A 20,094-nucleotide genomic window follows, 5' to 3' on the forward strand; every position below is an offset into this window, starting at 1 on the left:
CCAGGTATAATAAACTCAATTTTTTTATGATATTGTAGGAGTCACAGATTAATTGCACTATATTAAGTCTTCAGCTAGATCCTGTTGCCTTGTTTACACACCAAGAGTTTAAGGTGACTGCTTTTTGTAACCTCCTACAGGGGAGGAAAAAAACCCTTCAGCCACTTTCTGGCTACAATTGCACAGGTTAAAAAAATTCAGGCCTAGTGAAAAAGCACATGTAACATCCAGTTAACGTGCACATAAGAAAACTACTGAAGATCAAACAAAATCAACATAATTTTAATAAGGCCAAATAATTAACGGTAAGGTTCCCCAAGACAAATGAGCCAGCCCAACGGCGGGCTGTCGCCAAAGGGGCAGTCCCATTCCCCCCTCCGCTTGCAGCACCGCGCTCCTTCCCTGCTTTTACGTCAGGGCCAGCTGACGCAGCCCTGAGCTGATTCAACTCACTAAGCTATCAGAAAACTAACACGCCAAAGGAGAGTAAGCAATGAGAAGTATGGGGAATGTAGAAAAAACATCCCTTTGACCAGCAAGTAGCTATGAATCAGCTCCCTCATCTCATGATCTCACCGTAAGGGCACTAACCACATGGTAAGGCTGGAGCTGAATCAACAGCAAGACTGAAGGGGGAAGCTCACTCTCCATCAGTTATTTTGAGTGGTCTGACATTTGTCCAAATGCCCAGTGTGCCGACCAAACTCACCAAAATGGCAGAAGACAACCCAACAAAAATGAGGAAGAAAAAATATTTCTCAAAGGTTCTTAAGACAAACCAGTACAAGGAGCACTCAGCTGTTAGCCAGAGCCAGCTCAAGAGAGGAAGGAGGAGAGGAGGTGCCTGGGGCAGGCAGGAAGGGAGGACACACACACCACGTCCTCCTCCTCCTCCAGGTAGAGGGAAGCTGCCAACCTCTATTCTGAAATTGTTACCATGTGTCGATTACATTCAGCAGCGTTAATAACACGTGGGAGATTGACTCAAGCAAGTAAGTCGATGAGTCTACAAAGCCAAAATACCTAGATTCACAATAAACAGTGGGTTCTAGTCTGTACACAGATTTTTAATTGACAATTTATCAGTCTATTACTGAAGAAACATGCTGCATCTTGCTAAAGAGAGGCATGTTTGTATTAAAAATATAATGCAGTGAACACGTGGTTTGCCCTGATAGAACTGATTTCCCCTTCGAACCTGCTCTTTTGTTATATGCCTCTTGGATTAACAAGGATCATTAAGCCAATATTGAAAACAGTAATGTAAATCAGTTTTCATCAGGTCTTATTGTTACAAGCAGCTATTAGTTCAGCCAGAATTCACCACTGTGAAGGCTAGTTGAAATGATAAAACCAGAAATAGATCAAGAAATTATGCATTTTTAAAAGCACTGCCTCACTCCCAGACATGCCCAGCATCCGGAAGGAAGATTGACAGCCATTCCTTTGATCCAAGAATCAATTTTTATGCAAGCTACCACGCTCCTTGGGAAAAGAATATTCAAGTACTTCAAAGACAGAAGCAGACACCATATTAGCTGTTCAGTCCTCTTGTACAAGATTACAGAATTTTACTGGTTATCAGAGTATTTAGCCGTACTTAAGTTACTGACTGTACTTTCTGTAAGTACCATTAGGGAGGAGAGCAGCAGCTGCCCTGCGCTGCAGCAGGGCACGTGCAGCCGCTGGCATGGCCCCACAGCAGCCAGGTGCCACTGAAGCATCCGAAATACCACCACCAGCTCATCACTGCAAATTCCTGGCCACAGCACGTCTTCCTGAAAGGCCTCACCACTTCTAATTGCAAAAATATAGTTGACCGAAGGCAGCATCCATCATTTCCTTCAGTATATTATTTGAGTACTCACAATTCGTCATTAAAACATTCTTCCACATTTTTCACGTGCTGTTGTCTACTACATCTTTCAGTACCCTGGTTCTGGATATGTGGTTTCCCACTAGATTAAACAATTTTCTAGAGCCTCAGCATTATACCAAAACCATTTTTCAATTTTCTTTTTGATATGCTAAACAAATTGAAACCTAACAGCCTCTCACCCAAAATACATGTCTAAATAGCATAGTTTATTAATACAACCTCACACGCAAAGCCTTCCTATCAGGAGGAAATGAGACTGATGAAGAGCAGAAGCCACACCTCAATCTATTTCAGGGCTCCAGCATGAAGCACTTAGTATAACCATGGCTTTACCTGCAGAGGCATGCCATTAACAGAATGACTATGGTTGTTCATGGTAATTACTGGCACTACCAGCTGGCAAAATTTAAGAGTGTACTCCAGCTCTAAGGCATTTTTCTATCCTCTAAATACTTCAGCACATCTTTTTAGCATTTCTTTCAACATAAGTTTAAAATGTTGATAGAAGGACTGCATCAACTGTCATGCATGTAAGAAGGAAAACTTTTGACATCCTAAATGGCTAAAGCAATCAATGATCTGTTTGGATCTGTTGTGATATTCTGTGAAGAACGTAATTTATACATAGACATTTTCTTGCAAGACAGGCATGTTCATCTCATACCTGGCACATCCCAACTACCACTGAACACTAGCATCTTCCTTAAAATTCACTATTAACTTGTTCTATCAAGTCTACAGCACACAAAAGCTTTAATCTGATTCAAAAGCAGTTTCACAACTCTGCGTCACAGAATTATTCGTGGTGTGACCCACTTAAAAGATTCACATGGAGAAAAAAAATCCCCTAAGAATGGTAACTTAATTCAGAGAAAAATTAAAATCATGAAGAAAAAAATTCTCTGCTGTAACACAGATGAACAATTAAGTGAACAAAAAAGATCAATTCAATGTATTCAGAAAAAAGGAAAATTAGAAAATAAATTTCTACGTAAAAATGAAACATATAATGCGAGATAGCTTCTCGCTTTCTGAAAATTTCAAAGCAATTAAGTCCCCAGCAGTTTACAGCCCTGCTTGTTTCTTTAGCACCAAATGCCAGTTGATTCCTTTCATTAAGCAGGCTTCTCTCGTGCCATTCAATTACTTTACTGATCCTTCTGCCTCTTCAAGAGCCACCTCCTCCAGCAGACACCTGCACCACGCTCAGGGAGAAGGGCAGCTACTGCCATTGGCTCTGCTAGCTCACTGCAGTCTCCTAAAACTACATTATACCTTGTGACTTGTACACTATTATATTCATTGCAGTTTAACACACAGCTACAGAGCTTTTGCAGAAACTTAAGTTTTTTGCAGTAACTTAAAGTTTTAAGTAAGGCTGCTGCTTAAAGGGCTTCAGAGATCCATTACAGGCACAAAAGCTTGTTAACACTAATGCTTAGTATCTGAGATCCCAGCTCTTTCTCCATATCCAAGGAAATCTTATGACTCAGCTTCTTTCCCTGGTGTACTGTTCAGTTACCCCACCCATTCATTTCCCCACAAACCTTACTACTATACTGCAATATGGTATATAGACAAGCACGTAAATGCCTCACCCATTCCTTGGTAAATATATTTTTTAAAAAATAATAATCACAAGTTTCACCACAAAAAGTAACTACTATCTCTAACACACCACGCACAAAAAAAGAACGTACTTCAAGCTTCAGGAAAAGTTGTCAGACGATATGCTCACTTCTGGCCAGGTTGAAGCTCAAATAATTTTCTCATAGCCTGGCATTACAGTCAATTCCCCCCCGTTGGCTCTGATGCCTTTACTGCATCATCACAAAACCCAGAATATTTGTTACATGACAAAAAACACCGCAATTATGTATGTGCCATTCTACCCACCCTTGGAAGCAAAAATGCAGAGCAAGAGAGTCTGCTTTGTAACTATGTCTATTCCTTGGTATATATTATTCCCATTCCTTTCCAGGTGTTTTCTCTTTGCATTAGATTTCTGATATACATCTAAGGGTTAATTTTGAGAGCAAAGAAGTGGCAAAAGGGGACACAGAAAGTACACTGCAGCTTAATCTCTGACTTCATTTCACATAGTGCAATATGGCCTACAGTTAACATGTTCCAGTAACTAAAGACAGCTGTATGAATATCAGAAACCACACAGGCGAAGGACAGGAAACCCCACTAGTACCACAACATCAGCATTTAGTTTTAACCAGAAAGCCGGTGCAATAGATTATCAAAAACATGAATCAGTCACCTAAGGAAGGAGGATGAGAATCTTAAGTACTAGCACAAGATAGGAAGGGAAATGCATGTGTGGTTTTGGGGCATTTTGCTTTGAAAAGAAGTTGAGAACAATTAAACTGCGAGAATGGTCCTGGGATTGCTCCAGGTGCAATCCTCTAAGGTGCAATTTTCTTTAGAAAGTATTCTCTCAATAAATAAAAAAAACTACACTCAGTAAAGCCATTCTCTACAAGCACAAGAAACAAAGCTAGGGAAAACAATTCAAAATGGATAAAGTATTTACCCAAATGTAGTTTCAATAAGGACCATGTCATAGTATTACTTTTAAAAATAACATTTAAGAAAATCAACAGTATTTTTTCCATGGTTCCTTTACTTCCTTTGGAGACCAAATTCTGTAGCCTGCTAGAAACTTCTAAGTTTATCTAAGTTCAGCAGACCACAGCTCTTCATCTAATTTATCTGAAGAACAACAGATCTTTAATATTAAACATAACCTACAAAGGAACAAGATCACTTAAGCAACAGCAACATTCAAGCATGAAGTTAATGAGCTATAGGACAGCGATCCCAGCATAGCTCAGGAACATCCTAAAAACACTGACTTAAGAACTGGGAAAATATATTAAGGAGTATCCATCTTCCCTAACTGATTACTACTGGCCCCTGCCATAGGCAGACTATAATGAACTACATCAGTCTCTACTTTGACATATTAAACCTGTGAAGGCTTCCCTTTCAAAATAATCAATTTGGGAGTTCACAATTACAGACTATTTATGTTAGACTACTGTACAATTCACCTTAGTCCAAACAGCCCTTTACAAACTAGCTGAGATGACATGCAATCAAGCACAGCTTACTGTCTCTGGGTTTACTTTTGTGCATTAGCTTGACCTAACTATGGCTGAAACCCAAAACCAACAGGCACAGCAAGCTGTGCTGCAAAAAGATGTTGAGTCAGTTGGTCAAACTCCTGAGAGGTGACTCTGAGACCACAGATGACTCCTCAATTCTGCCACTTTTACCTCTATTGAGAGATCTTATTGGCGTGACACAGATGAAAATGTTAATTATTCTGAGATAACTCTCATGAATCCAAGCTGATTCTTGCTACACAAAACCGAGAGAACTTGGCACATTATTCAGTAACTACGTATCTCCTCTGCAAAAGGGAGTTCCTGACAAATAACCTATGGGAGTTATGTACTGAGTCACAGAGAAAGCAGGAGAGGGCAATCAATAAACAACTCAGAATCATGACCCTACCATTACCGTGAATCCTTTCCTTCTAGTTCATTACATCCTCATTCATTAAAGGGAAAAAGTTGTTCAGTTATTTTTTTCCTTAAATGATTTTTTACCTAGTACTAAGAGCTGATGTATAGGCAATACCTGAGCTGATATATAAGGTCATTATCCATTTGACAAATTTGCTTTCTGTCAAACTATTTTTTTGCCATGGTCCCTGGCACTTAAAACACAGTTTTAATGACAATACAAAGGGTTTACTGACACAGCTCTGTTGGTAAATCCTACTAGTGCAGATACAGCTTATATTAGTAAAAAACACAACCTCTGACCGTGGTAACTGCTACTGTGCTAGAGCTTTACTAAGTACCTTTATAAAGAGTGCTCTTTCCTTCACACTGCCAACCAACATCAGTACCACCATAAATCAAGCTTCTGATTTTCCCAAGCTAGCTGTGTGGAGGTATCATTTAGTATGGAACTTTCACCCACTTTACCCTCAGATGGAAACCCCTGCTTCCTCTTGAGTATGCTGTACCAAGGACAATGTGGCAAATGGGAAAACAGCACAAAGATCAGCAAAATCAGAGGCTAGCCAGGGGAAGCTTTTCTTTTTCCCCTAGATACTCAATATCGAGAATTAGTTTCATGGGCATCACTTGAAATAGAAAAAAATTAACACATCTGTGATATGCAGATGTACATCTTGTCGCTACCAAGACACCAGTCTGTTTGTAAGAAATGAACTTATGAGAAGTAGCTGGCTGAAATTTAGCCTGAACAAAACTGTCATGGATTCAGGAAAGAGATAATACATTGATAATATTATCTCCCTTTTCAACTAAACTGGAAGTCATTACTGAATTGATGATCAAACTGTGTGCCACGATAATAAAAAAATAAACTAACAAGCAAACAAAACAAAACCTTAAAGGATAATCCACTCCATCCTCCCAAGAAAAGAACCAGCCACAAAGAACCAGCCACAGCGATATAGCGATTCCACATAAATAATTTCAAGACCACAATATACCTAAAGCAGCTGTAAAAAGTGTCCTTTTCACAGTTCCCTCAAACCACCTCTGTTTCTCCTGCTAGTTAACATGTTTGGTCTAAATCTTCAAAGTCACTAATGGATTCGATTTCTGATACATAAACCACATCGCACCTCAACTGCCAAGACAGGTGTGTTCCTTTGGGGCAAGGCAGATCACACAAAGATATATGTAAGGGTAGAGATGATGCTTACCAGAGTTAGGAGAACTATCCATGGCGCAAACCTTCAGGAGAGATGAGGCGAGAGCCAGAACTTTTAACACCATGCCACTGTGTCTTCCTTTTGTAACAAATACTTTGACACAGAGTTTCAACTTAATCCTGAGCTCCACTTCATGCTACAAAATGCTCTGTAACACAGGAATCAGGAAGGGGAAATGATCTCGGCTGCTCCCCCAAAACGTGTCCAAGCTCTTGCCATGCCAACATAACTAAGAGTCCTTCTGATGACTCACATGATGCCAGTCCAAAGATCTAAGATACAGCAGGATACATCAGCATACACACTCTGAAAAGCCAGATATTCCTAAAAAACCCACATGAAAGTCCTTTTCCCTCCTAACACCACCCGAGAGTTCCAAGTACTGAAAGTTACTTGTACATTAAATAGAAATAGAATAGAAACAATGTACCAGATGCCTGTGGTGATCTACCAGATATACATACATGCTACATTTCATCTGTTTTTCCCTTATGGGGACATCGAGTTATCTTTCCAGGCAGACCCCATCACGGCAAGCAAACGTCTCTTCTTCCATAAGAGTAACAAACACAAGAAAATAACAACCTTGGGATAGGCGGGTAGAAGGTCCTCATTAAAAAGTTTAACTTTTATATGTTAATTTATATGTTATGTGCTAAAACTCACAAGAAAATACCTTATAATTCCAGTTTGCTAGAACTAAGTAGTCCAGAAGCTTCAAAAAACATTTCTGCATTAAAAAAAAGGGAGGGGAGGGGGGAATACCACAGCAGGAAGGTACTTTTCCAAAAGGAAGTCCTCCCAACTGATTTTACTTCAAAGCAGCTAGCAATAGCTGCTGTAGATGTGATTCTCCAAGGCAGAACAGCCTGGAGGGTTCACAAAATGTAACTAAAACCAGCACTGTTGATATTTTCTAAATAGGAGTCAGCATCTCTTCTGCAACACACCTAGAGGTCCACAAACCAAAAATGTTTGAGAGCTACCAGTCTAGAGACAGCAAGTAAAAAATGAGGCTTGTAACAAGAAGCTACTAATATTAGGCCAACTAACACAGTGGAACTGTGAACTGAACTGAAGCATCTCTGAGTGACAGCTCCCATATCTGATCTGCTAAGAAGAGTTAGACTGGAAAAGGGAACTATGAAATTGTTTTGCAATACTAAAATAAGAGCTCCCAACTTTCCTCTAATGCAATTACCGTGTAACACTACCAAGAGAAAGTTAAACACTATCAGAAGAAGTTATCATCTCTACAAGTTTACCCAAGGAATGATCATCTCTGTAACTACTGAAAAAATTGTTCCGAAGGACAGCGGGTCTTCCAAAGGGCTGACATCAAGCTTGGGTGGAAATGCTTGCATTTTAGCTGATATTTATACTCCTACATCATGTATTATTAATTATTTCAGCTACGTCAGTACCCTGTCAACCCCTTCTCTTCCTTAGGGCTATGTGGAAAAAAAACAAAAAACAAAAACAATGTTTAAAATTAATCAGTGCACCAGCTTAGCACTAATCTTATTTAAATAAGGGATTATAAAAATTACTTTGATAGGAATTTACAACAGTATAATATCATTGCTTTCTACATCACCAAGAGGCTCCAATCCAACAAGAGCCCTTAAATCAAACAATCAAATACTCTAGAAATAAAAATTTGCAGCTATCAACATTCACAGCCTTGGCAAACTGAAGTTACTCAAAAGCTTTAATTGTTTTAAAAATATATCTTTTCTATGCTAAAAGACTTGTTCTAATTACAAAAGGGAGCCTAAAGAAATCATAATTCTCAAATAAATTTTCTATACTGTAGTTCCATTTTCAACAACAGAAGTATTCAACATGTTAGGAAAATGCTAAATTTAAGAAGGAGAAAGTAAGGTTATGCTTTCAAGACGCCGGTTTAAAACTATAACCTAAGGTTTGACTGCAGTCAAAATGTACTATTGGTTATAAATTCTGTAAAGTAATCTGTAATGGTATCTTTAAAATTTCTGAAAATAACAAAAGTAAAATGCATGCAGTGATGATTCTGCAATCTGATCAAACATGCATTCGATACAGAAATAAATCAGAGGACTTCAGAGAATTCAGATAACTTAATTTTTTTTTTCAGTACTAAGTCAAACAAGATTTATATAAACAATGTGAAAGACACTATACTTTCTTGCTTTTCAAACTATCCAGATTTCCCTTTTAGATCCTAAAATATAGATTTTAATTTGCCCATTCACAATAATTTTAAAATTAGTTTAGTTTGGTTATCTAATTTATGGACTTGATGAAATTCCACATTTTCTCAGTTTTGGTATAAATCTCAGAGGCATGAATCCACAACACTGGAAGTTAAGAGTACCACAATAAATAGAAGCTACAAGTTGTAGAAACTTCTGCTGTAACTAAGACTTTTCAATGCTTGCAAGTAATTCTGAAAGTTAAAAATAACCCATTTAGAGCGGAAAGATTCTGTATTTCTGGCCAACAATCCTTCTCCTTGTTTGCTAAGGAGCTCAAGAACAGCTAATTCTGAAACAGATTTGACATTTCTTCCTAGATTTGATACTGTTAAGTCCTCAACCTGTGTAAATACACGAGGGGCAACTGCTAATGCCAGAGGGAGAGCAGAACTACTCTTCAGACTCCAACAACTCGACTGCAGCAATGCTGATATCTTATTCAGTGCAATTCCTAAGGGAAACAAAAAGCCTTGCACGGACAGTCTCCAAGGAAAAAACATAATCCATCTTCTGTTGGATGTACACTACAAATCCATGCCTATATGGCTGTTAACATTTTTTATTTATACGTATGCACACACACATATGTACATATGTTCACAAACAAGAATGAAAGCTCAAAGAGAGTTAATGTCTCCTTAAGATAAATAACAATGTATATATACAGGTAGGAAGGAATAACTACAATCACCAGTTAGAAAGCTAGGGGGTTGCAGGCCGTTTGTTTTTTTCCAAGTTACAGGAATGAAGAAAAATTACATGTAATTCTTCCACAGAATTTAAAACTTCAATACATTCATAAATTTGTCATCACACACAAACACCCTTAAGATTTTGTGACTTTTTTGGAAAATATTCCATAACCCTGAAATAAAGCACCTCTTTTGGGTCTAAGGATGTCAATCCCCTGACCGTAACACATGGGTTAAGAGTAACACCAGTCAGACTGCACAGCTGTGCCAGGACTCTGCCCAAAATGCTCTGTGAATGGATGCGGTTCCTAACAGAAAGACTGTTTACTCCAGCTCCACCCTATTACAGAGTTAGCAGAGTTTAAATATTGCTCAATGTCAATTATAGATGTAAAACGGAACTCTGTTAGTCAATACTGATGAGTCAGTATCTGCTTTTCTTAGAGATTACAAATTAATCACGTTCAGAACAGCACATATTTAGAAAAATAAGAGTATTTTCAAGAAGCTTCCTTCGTTATTGATCATTATCTATGAAATCCATTGAGCAAGACTATTGACCTAGTCGCTGGAGCTTGTGTTTACTTTCAGACCATATTTTAAGACAAGTTGAATTTCTCATGTTCAAGTAGCAAGGACCCAACACTTTGAGATTTAACCTTCTCTAATTACCTTGACTGTTTTAGTTTTCCTCAATTGTACTTTTTTTTTTTTTTAAGAGAAGCCTTCTTCATTCCATTGGCAAACTATACAAAGACAAATTTTCCACAAGAACTTTTCCTTATTTGATTTGAAGTTGGAAAGCATGCAGCAAGGCAGAGGACAGCAAAACCAGGTCCCTCAGTCAACACTCTCAGGTATTGCCCCAAACAGCAGAATTCTACCCCGAATCTTCCTTTGTCATTAGGCAACACATAACCCAAGTGCCTAACATGTGGTCACTACTTAGGTGTCCATCCTCTTCTAGGAGCCCAGAATGAAATCCTGAGACTAACAACTATGGCAGCAGTTCAGGTCCCTGGATGATGAATGCCACTGCAAATGCACTAGAATAGCACAGCTGGTCTCCAACTGCCCCTTCAGAAAATCACAAATCTCCTACCAGTCCTGGGCAGATGACTGGAGCATCTAAACTAATACTAGATCTCTATGTTCAGGCAACTGAATCTCACATCACAAATGGATGCCACTGGGAAAAAAGTCTTGGAAGTGTAAGCTCTCAAATGCTCCACCAAACACACATAACTTCACGCACTCAAACACAGGGGAAAATTCTCTGTGCATAAGCATTGTTACCTGAAAAAAAGGAGGAGAATCACCATGCTGCTGAAGAACACTCTGAGATGTACTTTTATTAGCGTCTGTGAACCAATGAAAAACCCATGAGGACCTGAGTCCTCCTGTCTTCAGAGAACTGAGTTTTATGCAATAAAGCCAAAGATCAAATACCACATTGTGACTGAACAAGCACATGCAAAGGATGCCCCTTCACTGAGCGTTCTCTTGTGCACTGACAGAACAAAAGGTCCTGCTGAAAAAAAAACCCAAAAACAATCATGTAATCAAATTTTTGTACTAAATCAGTATAAGCGAAGTGAGGTTCTGAATATCTGTTAACTTTTGAGATATTAACTTCACTTTCTCAACATTTTTCTAATATAGTAATGAGCACATACAAAGTCTTTATCAAGAACTGTGCCTCAACTCTCTCCCCTGCAAGGTATCCCTTTAAATTCCACCATAAAGTTCATCACTACCAACCTCTGGTCAGAAGAAGCTTAGGACTTGAACAGCAAGTGTTACAGGTTAGAAGAACCATGCATTCATAAACTGTGTGGGAGAGACTTCTCAGTGCTCACCTGTGTTACACTCAGTGCATGTCTGTATCACTAAGGTCTCATTTAGCTAGAAAAAAAAGCCCTACATTTTCTTTTCTAAAATCTTACTTCCTTGTGAACAAACTTTTCTTTTGCCTTTTCTTTGTCTATATGTGGTATTCAATAAAGTCAAAATATTATATGCTGGTTAATTTTATAAACCATTACAATACATCAGGAAAAGAAAAATTTTGACATATATTAAAAGAAGTATCATTTGTCAAAGCAGTAAAGGGCATACTTCACACCTAACAGTCAAAGTAAAATAGAATGACACAAGTAACTTTTGCCTCATTTCTACAACTGTAGCAAAACCTCTTGAAACTTGCTTACCCAGAGGAAAAGATCAGAGACTCCATTGAAGCAGCATGCCCTGAATGCTTGCTATCAGCACACACATCTACCACTCCATACAAGATGCTGTTGATAATTCAATGTCCACAGACTTTTTTTTTTTTTAAAGCAACCTCCTCAGCAGATGAGGTGGGAAGCTGGCGTGACTCTGAACAAATACTTGAAGAGGTATCCATCCATGGTAAGCCTTCCCAGGTGAGCTCTTAGCCAAGGAAGTAAAAAGAAAAACAACAGGGAAAAATCACATAGTCAGCTTCTGCCTGGCAAAATCTGAGCGGCAGCAGACGTGAGAGCTGGCCAGCAAGACGGAGGGGCCTTCCACAACTGCCTGTTCAACAGGCTTTCTTCATATTTCTATGCACTAGCGTGTTTTACTTAAGTCAGTAAATAGAACAACAAAAACTTTTCAGAAAGGTATTTCTTCAGATGTCAGCTGTTTGCCTGGGCACCTCTAGCAGCCAGAAAAAGATTACGCATTCCACATTTCTGGGAACACTTCTTAATTTTTTCATTATGTTTTAACACAGATAACTTCAAAGGAGATAAGGCATTTCACAGACATAAATGACTGAACATACTTGAAGTACTTCTCTCACAATCACACATATTCAACTCCCTGAAAAGTTGACATACTAATTCAATTTATAGCCAAGTTCTATCTTAGCTATTTTTAAGTGTCACATTTCAAATATTGCAGGGTTTGCAGTTAAACATCTAGTTACATTCTTTTAGGAAGAAAAATGAATTTGTTATCAATACAAATTGATTGAAAAAATACACAACGGTAAGGATCAAAAGCAGCATATAGCAATTTTTCACTGACGCAGCCATTTCACTGTGCAACACTTGACAGTACACCTGAACGTTTTAAAATAACTCCAAGTAGTTACTCCTAAACAACTTCATCTGAACTTGGAGAAACATGTTACACTAATGCTACAGTTCTGTACTAATTATAACTTTCTCAATTTTTGAACTGTCTTGATATATTTAACTTTAGCGATGAATTCTCTAAGCGCTTGAAGGGGAGGGAAGAATTACAGAGCAAATGGATCTTTAGAAAGGAACTACATATTTTATTAGAAGTAGATTTCCAACAAACAGAAAGATTAGCTACAACATCCAGCGATTTCCCCCAGAATTTTATGCCCTTGTGGACAGGATTAAAATTACCTTCCTCCTAGCGTATTTGAAGTCCACAGTCAGGAACTTTTTATAGTGTCTTTTGACTATATGAAGCATTAGCTAGAATACTCAAAACAAGGGAGTTAGCAAATTGCAGTTGTTTATTTAAATCTAAGCAGTTTACTTTCTAAATCAATGTTGTCTGAAAAAAACAGGACATGAAGGCTGCTGAGGAATGACCACAGTTATTCCTGTAAACACACAGTATTTTGGCTGCTTCCAGTCTGGATCAATCCTGAATTCAATCCTTTGTAAGAGTACTTAAATAGGGACAAATGAATGTGCCATTTTATCATAAGGTGGAATAACGAAAGCACATAAATCTGCTCAGGCTAAAGAAAGACCAAACTCACATGACACCAGTTTAAGCCGTAGGTGCTCCTGAAGCATGCATTTAAAAGCCTAGCTCAAGTCCGTTAAAATAATTCAAGACAGCCTCATCTTCTAATTTAACCTTTGTGTTTGCACTTGGGGGTGGGGAGGGATCTGAGCATAAAGTTTCACCTTCTAACTGAAGACATTCAGTTTCCGTCTGGCTCACACCTCTGTATCTTGTGCTGCAAGAAGCCCGATATTGAGAGAAAACATGGGGAAAGAGAGTGTCCAGACAGAAGGGAACGAGAGCTGAACGTGCAAACAATCCAGACTAATAAACACCCTAGATCAGACAACAAACTGGGGAAGTAGCATTTTTAAAGTTCTGTTAGAACAGCACAATCTTGAGCACTAAGAGCAAACGGGACTTTTTGTCTTACTTGACATTTATCTACAGCTACAAAAATACCGTTACAGTGAACACTATGGCTTAGGACCACTGAACAACTAAAAAGATCTTTGTCCAATGTGATTAATATCTGGCTTCAACTTGCAGCTAAGAAGTAGTGGTAGAAGTGCACGTAGCCCACTGTTTCCTTACCAGAAATTGCTAAATTTACAAGATTTCAACTGTACAATGTAGATAATACAATATTTGAAATTCAACTCATATTTTTTGCTTTGCGTATTATTCACATAAATAGCTGCAGGTTGATGTGGTACTATTAATTCTGAAGGAGCAGATGAGTTAAATTTTAGTTTTGATAGAAAGCTGCCTCCAATTAGACAAAGGTAATCATATTTTAATAGCTGCTCTTGTAATTAAACCATATTATAAAGTGTCAGAAGTACAGAAAAACTGGGCCAGAAGGGAATTCAAAAGGTCATCTAGGCTCCTTCCTGCCCCCTGCTTCAAACCAGCTCCGACTGTTAGTGCGCCATTTCAAAACTCTACATGCAGTACAAAACCCAACATTTTAGCAAGTGTCTAAAGCCTCTAAGTGCATTACAGAGATTATCAAAGCTTCCAGAAAGATTTTACACAAAAATTAAGGTTGCAAACATCTCAATAAAAAAATCTGCAAAAACTCAATACAGAATTGATTCAGAAGGGAGGACATTGGTCGGTAATTCTAATATTCAAAAAAATACCATAAAAACCCTAGAAAGTGCAGCATGTACAGCACAACAGTAAGGTCTCATTTGACTACCATCCATTAATTAGTAAGAGACTAACGCATCAGCTTCCACGATAGAATGCAAAACACTATTCCATCCTGAATAAATGTTTCATAAAAGCAATCAAGGAATTCCAAGAGGTGGAGTTTTCTTAATATTATCACACCCCACCGGGAATACGCATTTGTCTGTGCGTGATAACACCCAAAGAGCATAATTATCTCTCAGTGACATCTTATCACAAAGTATTACTTAACTGGCACTTTTATTTAGTCTCCTTTATTTGTATAAACACATACATCTTAAAAAAAATTGAATTGTTTTATAATTCTACATCTACAACCATGCAATAAATACCTACAGAACATATCAAAGTTTCAGAACTCCACGTAAACATAGATAAGAGAATGCAAGCAACTTCCAAAAAATCAATGTTATCAGCATTTAGAAATATCCAGCAGCATCTTAGCCCATACATACAAACTTACACTACAAGACCTTTACTTGCTTGCTCCCAACACCACCAGACACAAGCCCCTCCTGTACTAAGGTACTTTTTCCTGTCTGACCAAGGAAATTCCCCAACATACATTGCACCACTATCAAGATTACAGTTTAAATAGAAATAAATTTAAGCCAAGCATATACTAACTGGCTGTCTCAATAGTTTCTCACATCACAAGACAGCCACAAAGCTAATTGTAAAATACAATATTCTTACAACAGCGAGTCCATGACAGACAGAATCCTACCAAGACACGGTGCCATGGGGCATCATGCCACTCTTACAGATCAGGTAAGCTGCCAATTCATACAAGGCAACTGAAAAAAAAAAAAAATCAAGTCATTTCTCACCCCAAAACAGGCGCCATGCTTATTCTACTTCACAGTATTTCTCAGCCTTTTTTTTCCTCTGCAGCTAGAGGCATGTGCCACATCAACAGGTATTAGGTAACAGGTATTAACTAAAGGTACACAGTGTTTTAAATAGTAAAAAAATCTATTATTTAAAAGTTTAGATGCCAAGGCGCAAGCTCAAGATGTTAGATTTCCTCTGACAGTATATGATTTCATGAGCTCTTCGCATTAAAAAGGAAGACACATTTCCTGGTGATGAACTACACCGCTGAAAGGAAAACACAGGGCCTTGAATTAGAGTTTCTGACAGGTAAATTTAAAAAACCACACATACAAAAAAATCTTACAATATTTTGATGCTAATCAACTTTCATTTCTGATCTACATTTAAACTGTTGTTTCAAGCACTGTTACTTGCCTCACTGAAACTAAAGAGCCTAGGTCATGTAATTTAATATTTGACTCATCATGCAAATTAAATCACACCATTCCCATAAGACAGCATATAGGTTTTAAATAAATCCTACGCACCTAGATGATCACATACCAAAATTAAATTTTCTTTAAAAAAAAAAAATCTAAATAAGCTCCCAAAACACTACATACATCCTAGTTTCAATACTAGTAGTATTTTACAGATCTGCATGAAAAAAACAATGAAAAAACTTTTTTCTTTTGTGGAACACAGAGATCACGCTGTGTTAGCTTTCTGTGGGTTAGTCTGCAAAGAAATTCGGATCTTAACAGCCCTCACATAGTTATTTCTGCACAGAGGCCTATTAGAACATGAGTAACAATTGTAGGAAGAGGCCTTAGACCCGGACACCGAGAGTACTGCGTAAGTTGGTGCCTGCTCCGCACCTCCCATCAATTCACGTAATAAAGGGTATAACAAAGAGGAGATTTTAACTGGGTGTCTGCTGACCCAAAGGCCAGCTCGGGTGACGACTGCCCACCTGCATTTGCCGCTGCCGCCTGGCTGGGACGGAGCGTTCCCCTCCGCAGCCCGTCCCGAGAGGGGCCGGGCAGCAGCGGCTCCGCTTCTGCGGGCTGAGGTAAACCCTGCGCAGTTTTGCATATTAATTCGTTACCCAGCTACGGCATTTGAGGAACTTCGGGATAAAAGGCGCTGCCGCACCAGCGAAACACAGTCTGTACCCTTCCCCTCGGGACCGCCTCCGGCTTTGACACACCGGCACAGAGACACCCCCCGCGCCCCCAAAGGGCACAGACCCCCCCGGCGAAGCCCGCACCAGCCGGGAACTGCCCCGCTCCCCAGGCCGCCAGCGGTGCTCCCCAGCCAGCGCCGCCTCCGCGGCCAACCCGGCCGGCAGGACTCGGCCGGCCCCCGCCCAGCACCGGCCGCCGCCGAGCGGGCAGACGGGGCCGAGCAGCGGCGGTCACCGGCCGGGCCAGGCCGCGCTCCCCGGCGGCCTCCGCGGCCCGCAGGGCACGGCCCGGCCCTGCCCCGAGCGGTCGCCCCGCACGCACCGGCCGCGGCGCCGCCTCCCGGCCCGACCCGGCCCCGCGCCGGGGTGGGGAAGCGGCGGACAATGCGCGCCGGGCCCGGCGGCCTTCGCCCCCCCCCCTCAGCCCACGCACCGCCCACCGGGCCCGGGCCCGACCCGCCGCCGGCCTCCCCCCGCCCCGCCGCGCCGCCCGCGGTACCTCGGTGCGGAGCGCGGCCTGGCGCCTCCTCGGCGGCGTGTCCGGCGGGGCCTGCCCCTGGCGGCGCGACCGCCCCGGCTCCGGCGGCTGGCGGCGCGGCTCCGGCGGCTGCAGGCAAGAGGCGCGGCGCGGCCCCGGCTCGCCCGGCCCCCTCCCCCCCCCCGCCCCGCGCTCTGCTGCGTCGCAGCGGCCCTTCCCTCGCCCGGCGGCGGCGCGCGACGGCGGCAGCGGGCGGCGGGGCGCGGGGACGCTTCCGCCCGCCGCCGCGCGCCAGCGCCCCCTGCCGGCGCGGAGGACCGAGGGCGGCGCCCGCGCGGGACCCCGCCCGCCGCGGGAACGGGAGCCCCGCCGAGCACCGCCCTCCGCGGGGGGCGGGGGGGGGGCGCGCCGGGGCCGCGCCGCTCCGCGGAGAGACGCGGCCTCGGGCCGCCCCCCGGCTGCTCGTGGGAGACCTCCCGCGCCATCGCCCCGGCTGGCGGGTGGGTGCCAAAGCACCCCCCCCCGGGGGCATGTGTTACTAAGATTTAACTTTTGTTATTACTCCTTATATGAGTTATTAGCATGTAAATATTATTATTATTTTGTTCTTTATTAGTATTTAGTGGTTTTATTATTTAGCATTTATTGGTTTATAATTTTTATTTATTATTATCATTCCCCCTCCCCTCTTTGCTCTAACCTCCCTGCACCCTCTGCACTGTCAGAAAACTCTTCCCCTCCACGCCGCAAACCTCAGGGCTCAGATGTGGGCTTGTGACGCAGCATCGTGCCTTGGACTTGGACTTCAGCCGGCCCCGCGCATCAGGCTGCCAGTGAATTATAGTCCGAAGGTTTTCTGCTAGTTCCCATCGCGGCACGGAGGGGCTTTGGGCTGTTTCTGTGTCCCTGTCAGGTAATATTCATATGTTCTTGCCGTGACAAATGCAGATTAGCCTGAACTGAAAAAAGCCCAGCTCTCTCCCAGCATAGATCTGCTGATGTCCATTACTGCAGTATAATACATAACGTGATTTTAAAGCAGAAAGATATATTTTTATGGAACAAGTCATGAATTTCTTACAAGCCATGAGGTGAACCTTGCCCCCGCGGGTCTGATGCGTTACTGCCATGCAGCAGTGTGGGACTTGCTGGCCTGGTTTCCCAAAACGTCCTTAAACTCCTCATGCTCTGTTGCACTGTATGGCTCCAGCTGACAGCTTCTATCTTCAGCTTCTTTTAATTACGTGTCTCCACATCCCCTTCCTGCACTCCCCCGTCACATCACTGGGGAGGGTTTGGGTCGGGCTTCTTGATGCCGTAATTTTTTCCTGCAGCAGCATGTTGCTGCTCTGAACTTCATGTGTCACGGTTGCCTTGTCTGCAGCGTTGGCAGGCAAAGCTGCCTCCCGTGGCCCCCCAGGCTCCCCCCGGGACGCTGAACTGGACAGGGCAGCTCTTGCTGGGCGGCTTGGGCAGGCAGGCACAGAGGGGCTGAAGCTCCTCTCACTTAGGCTGTACTCACAGCTAAGCGAGCTCGTGTTATACAGAGTGAGAATCTACTCTAGCTACAGTGAGGTGACTAGGTGGGTGAAAAGCAAAAGCGATTTCTGTAGTGACATTAGTGCAGTGTAGTTTGCACAGGGTGCTGGACCTACACACTCCCCTGTGGACTGCAGGGTCGCCTCTTTTTCCCCATGCCTGGCAGGCGTTCCCTTCCCCCAACCTGGAAGTTTACCAAATTAAAAAAAAAAAAACCAAACAAACTCAAACATAAGCAAAAATAGTCTTCATACCCAGACAACGAATAGCACCCCCAGCTGTCCGAGAAAACACAGCAGTCCGGCAGTGCTTGGCTGGCCTACCCAAGCAGCGTGTTCGGCCCTTGTGCTGCCCCATATGTTGCATTTTTGGATAGCTATCACGTGTACTCTGCGCTAGCTGTGTCTTTTAGCAGCAACCTCGAGTATTTCACAGGCCAAATTCTCACCCCTGTGAGATAGGTTTTCGTTCCTGGACCCTTTACGTGTTACCCACCTGCAGCATCCCATTGGCTTCCCTGCTCAAAGCCCCCTTGTTCTCCTCCAGTTCCCACCCTGATGGCTCCCTGGGCTTGGCTGTGCCGTCCTGCAGGAAATGACAACTAACAGCAGAAGAAAAGAGATTCCTGATGCCATCTCCAGTGGGGAAAGATCTCACAGAACATGTGAAATGCTTGGCCAACAGGTCTTCTTGAATCAGCCCGCTTAGTCAGCAGTGTGCTACAGCTTGGATGCAGAAAAATGTTTCTGACCACGCTTGCAGCCACCCATGCATCCGACAGCATGGAAGCACAGAGGAATTTGCACTGGGTGGTGTGGCTGGGCAGCTACAGCAGTGCTGGTTTGGTGGGGATGCTCACCTGGCCCGGCACTGCGGGCTCCGGGTCCAGCCTGGCAGCGTGCCAGCGCCACTGGGGGCTACCCCAGCCAGCCCTGCTGTGGTCAGCACCTCACCGGACAGGACATGGGGGTATAAGCAAGTACAGATAAATATATATATTATATATATATATGTAAAAAGATATAAGAGCAAGTGTGTATATACATTTTTTTATATGTACTTGCTTATATCCCCCAAATATATACTTGCTCTTATATAAAGATATAAGAGATGAAGGCGCTCTGGACCTGAAGCAGGCAGGGGACACGCTGCCTGTGTGAGGTGACAGGACCTTGGGGAATGGCTTGCAAAGTTTGCCTGGGCCCATGGCGTGTGGTTGGTGAAACACTGGCAGTTTGTATATCCCACTTGTGAGCTGCGAATAATTGTTTTCAAAGCCAACATGGAAAGGGTGTGTATGTCTGGGTTCAAATTGTTAACCTGTAATTATGCTAAAAATTTTCAAGTTTAAACAGATAATACTCAGGGTACTGACTAGAGAGAAGAAGGAATTAAAGGCAAACGCTAGTACAGGAATTTGACACCAGCTCCTGGAAAATAGACACTACTGCTTTACAAATGACCACTGGAAAAAAGATCATGCAAGTAATGGGTTCAGTGCAATTACCATCCCTGTGTAGTATACTGCAGGGAAATCCTGAGCAGAGAGAGCATGATTTTT

The 20,094-nt window shown here is 42.1% G+C and overlaps 1 protein-coding gene across 3 annotated transcripts in view; it reads right to left on the reverse strand.

The window, feature by feature from the left end:
- CAB39 (calcium binding protein 39) overlaps window positions 1-17,148 on the reverse strand; it is a 43,159-nt gene extending 26,011 nt beyond the window's left edge. The window contains exon 1 of one of the 3 annotated variants that reach the window (XM_074833633.1): window positions 17,016-17,148. The gene's annotated coding sequence lies outside the window, so the exon portion shown is untranslated. Of the gene's footprint in view, window positions 1-15,241; window positions 15,312-16,303; window positions 16,323-17,015 lie in introns of those variants that run through there. The other 2 variants (XM_074833635.1, XM_074833634.1) reach the window with 2 other exon arrangements.
- Window positions 17,149-20,094: the final 2,946 nt, after the last annotated feature.

The sequence above is a fragment of the Strix aluco genome, chromosome 9, assembly GCF_031877795.1.
Source record: "Strix aluco isolate bStrAlu1 chromosome 9, bStrAlu1.hap1, whole genome shotgun sequence".
Taxonomy (NCBI): domain Eukaryota; kingdom Metazoa; phylum Chordata; class Aves; order Strigiformes; family Strigidae; genus Strix; species Strix aluco.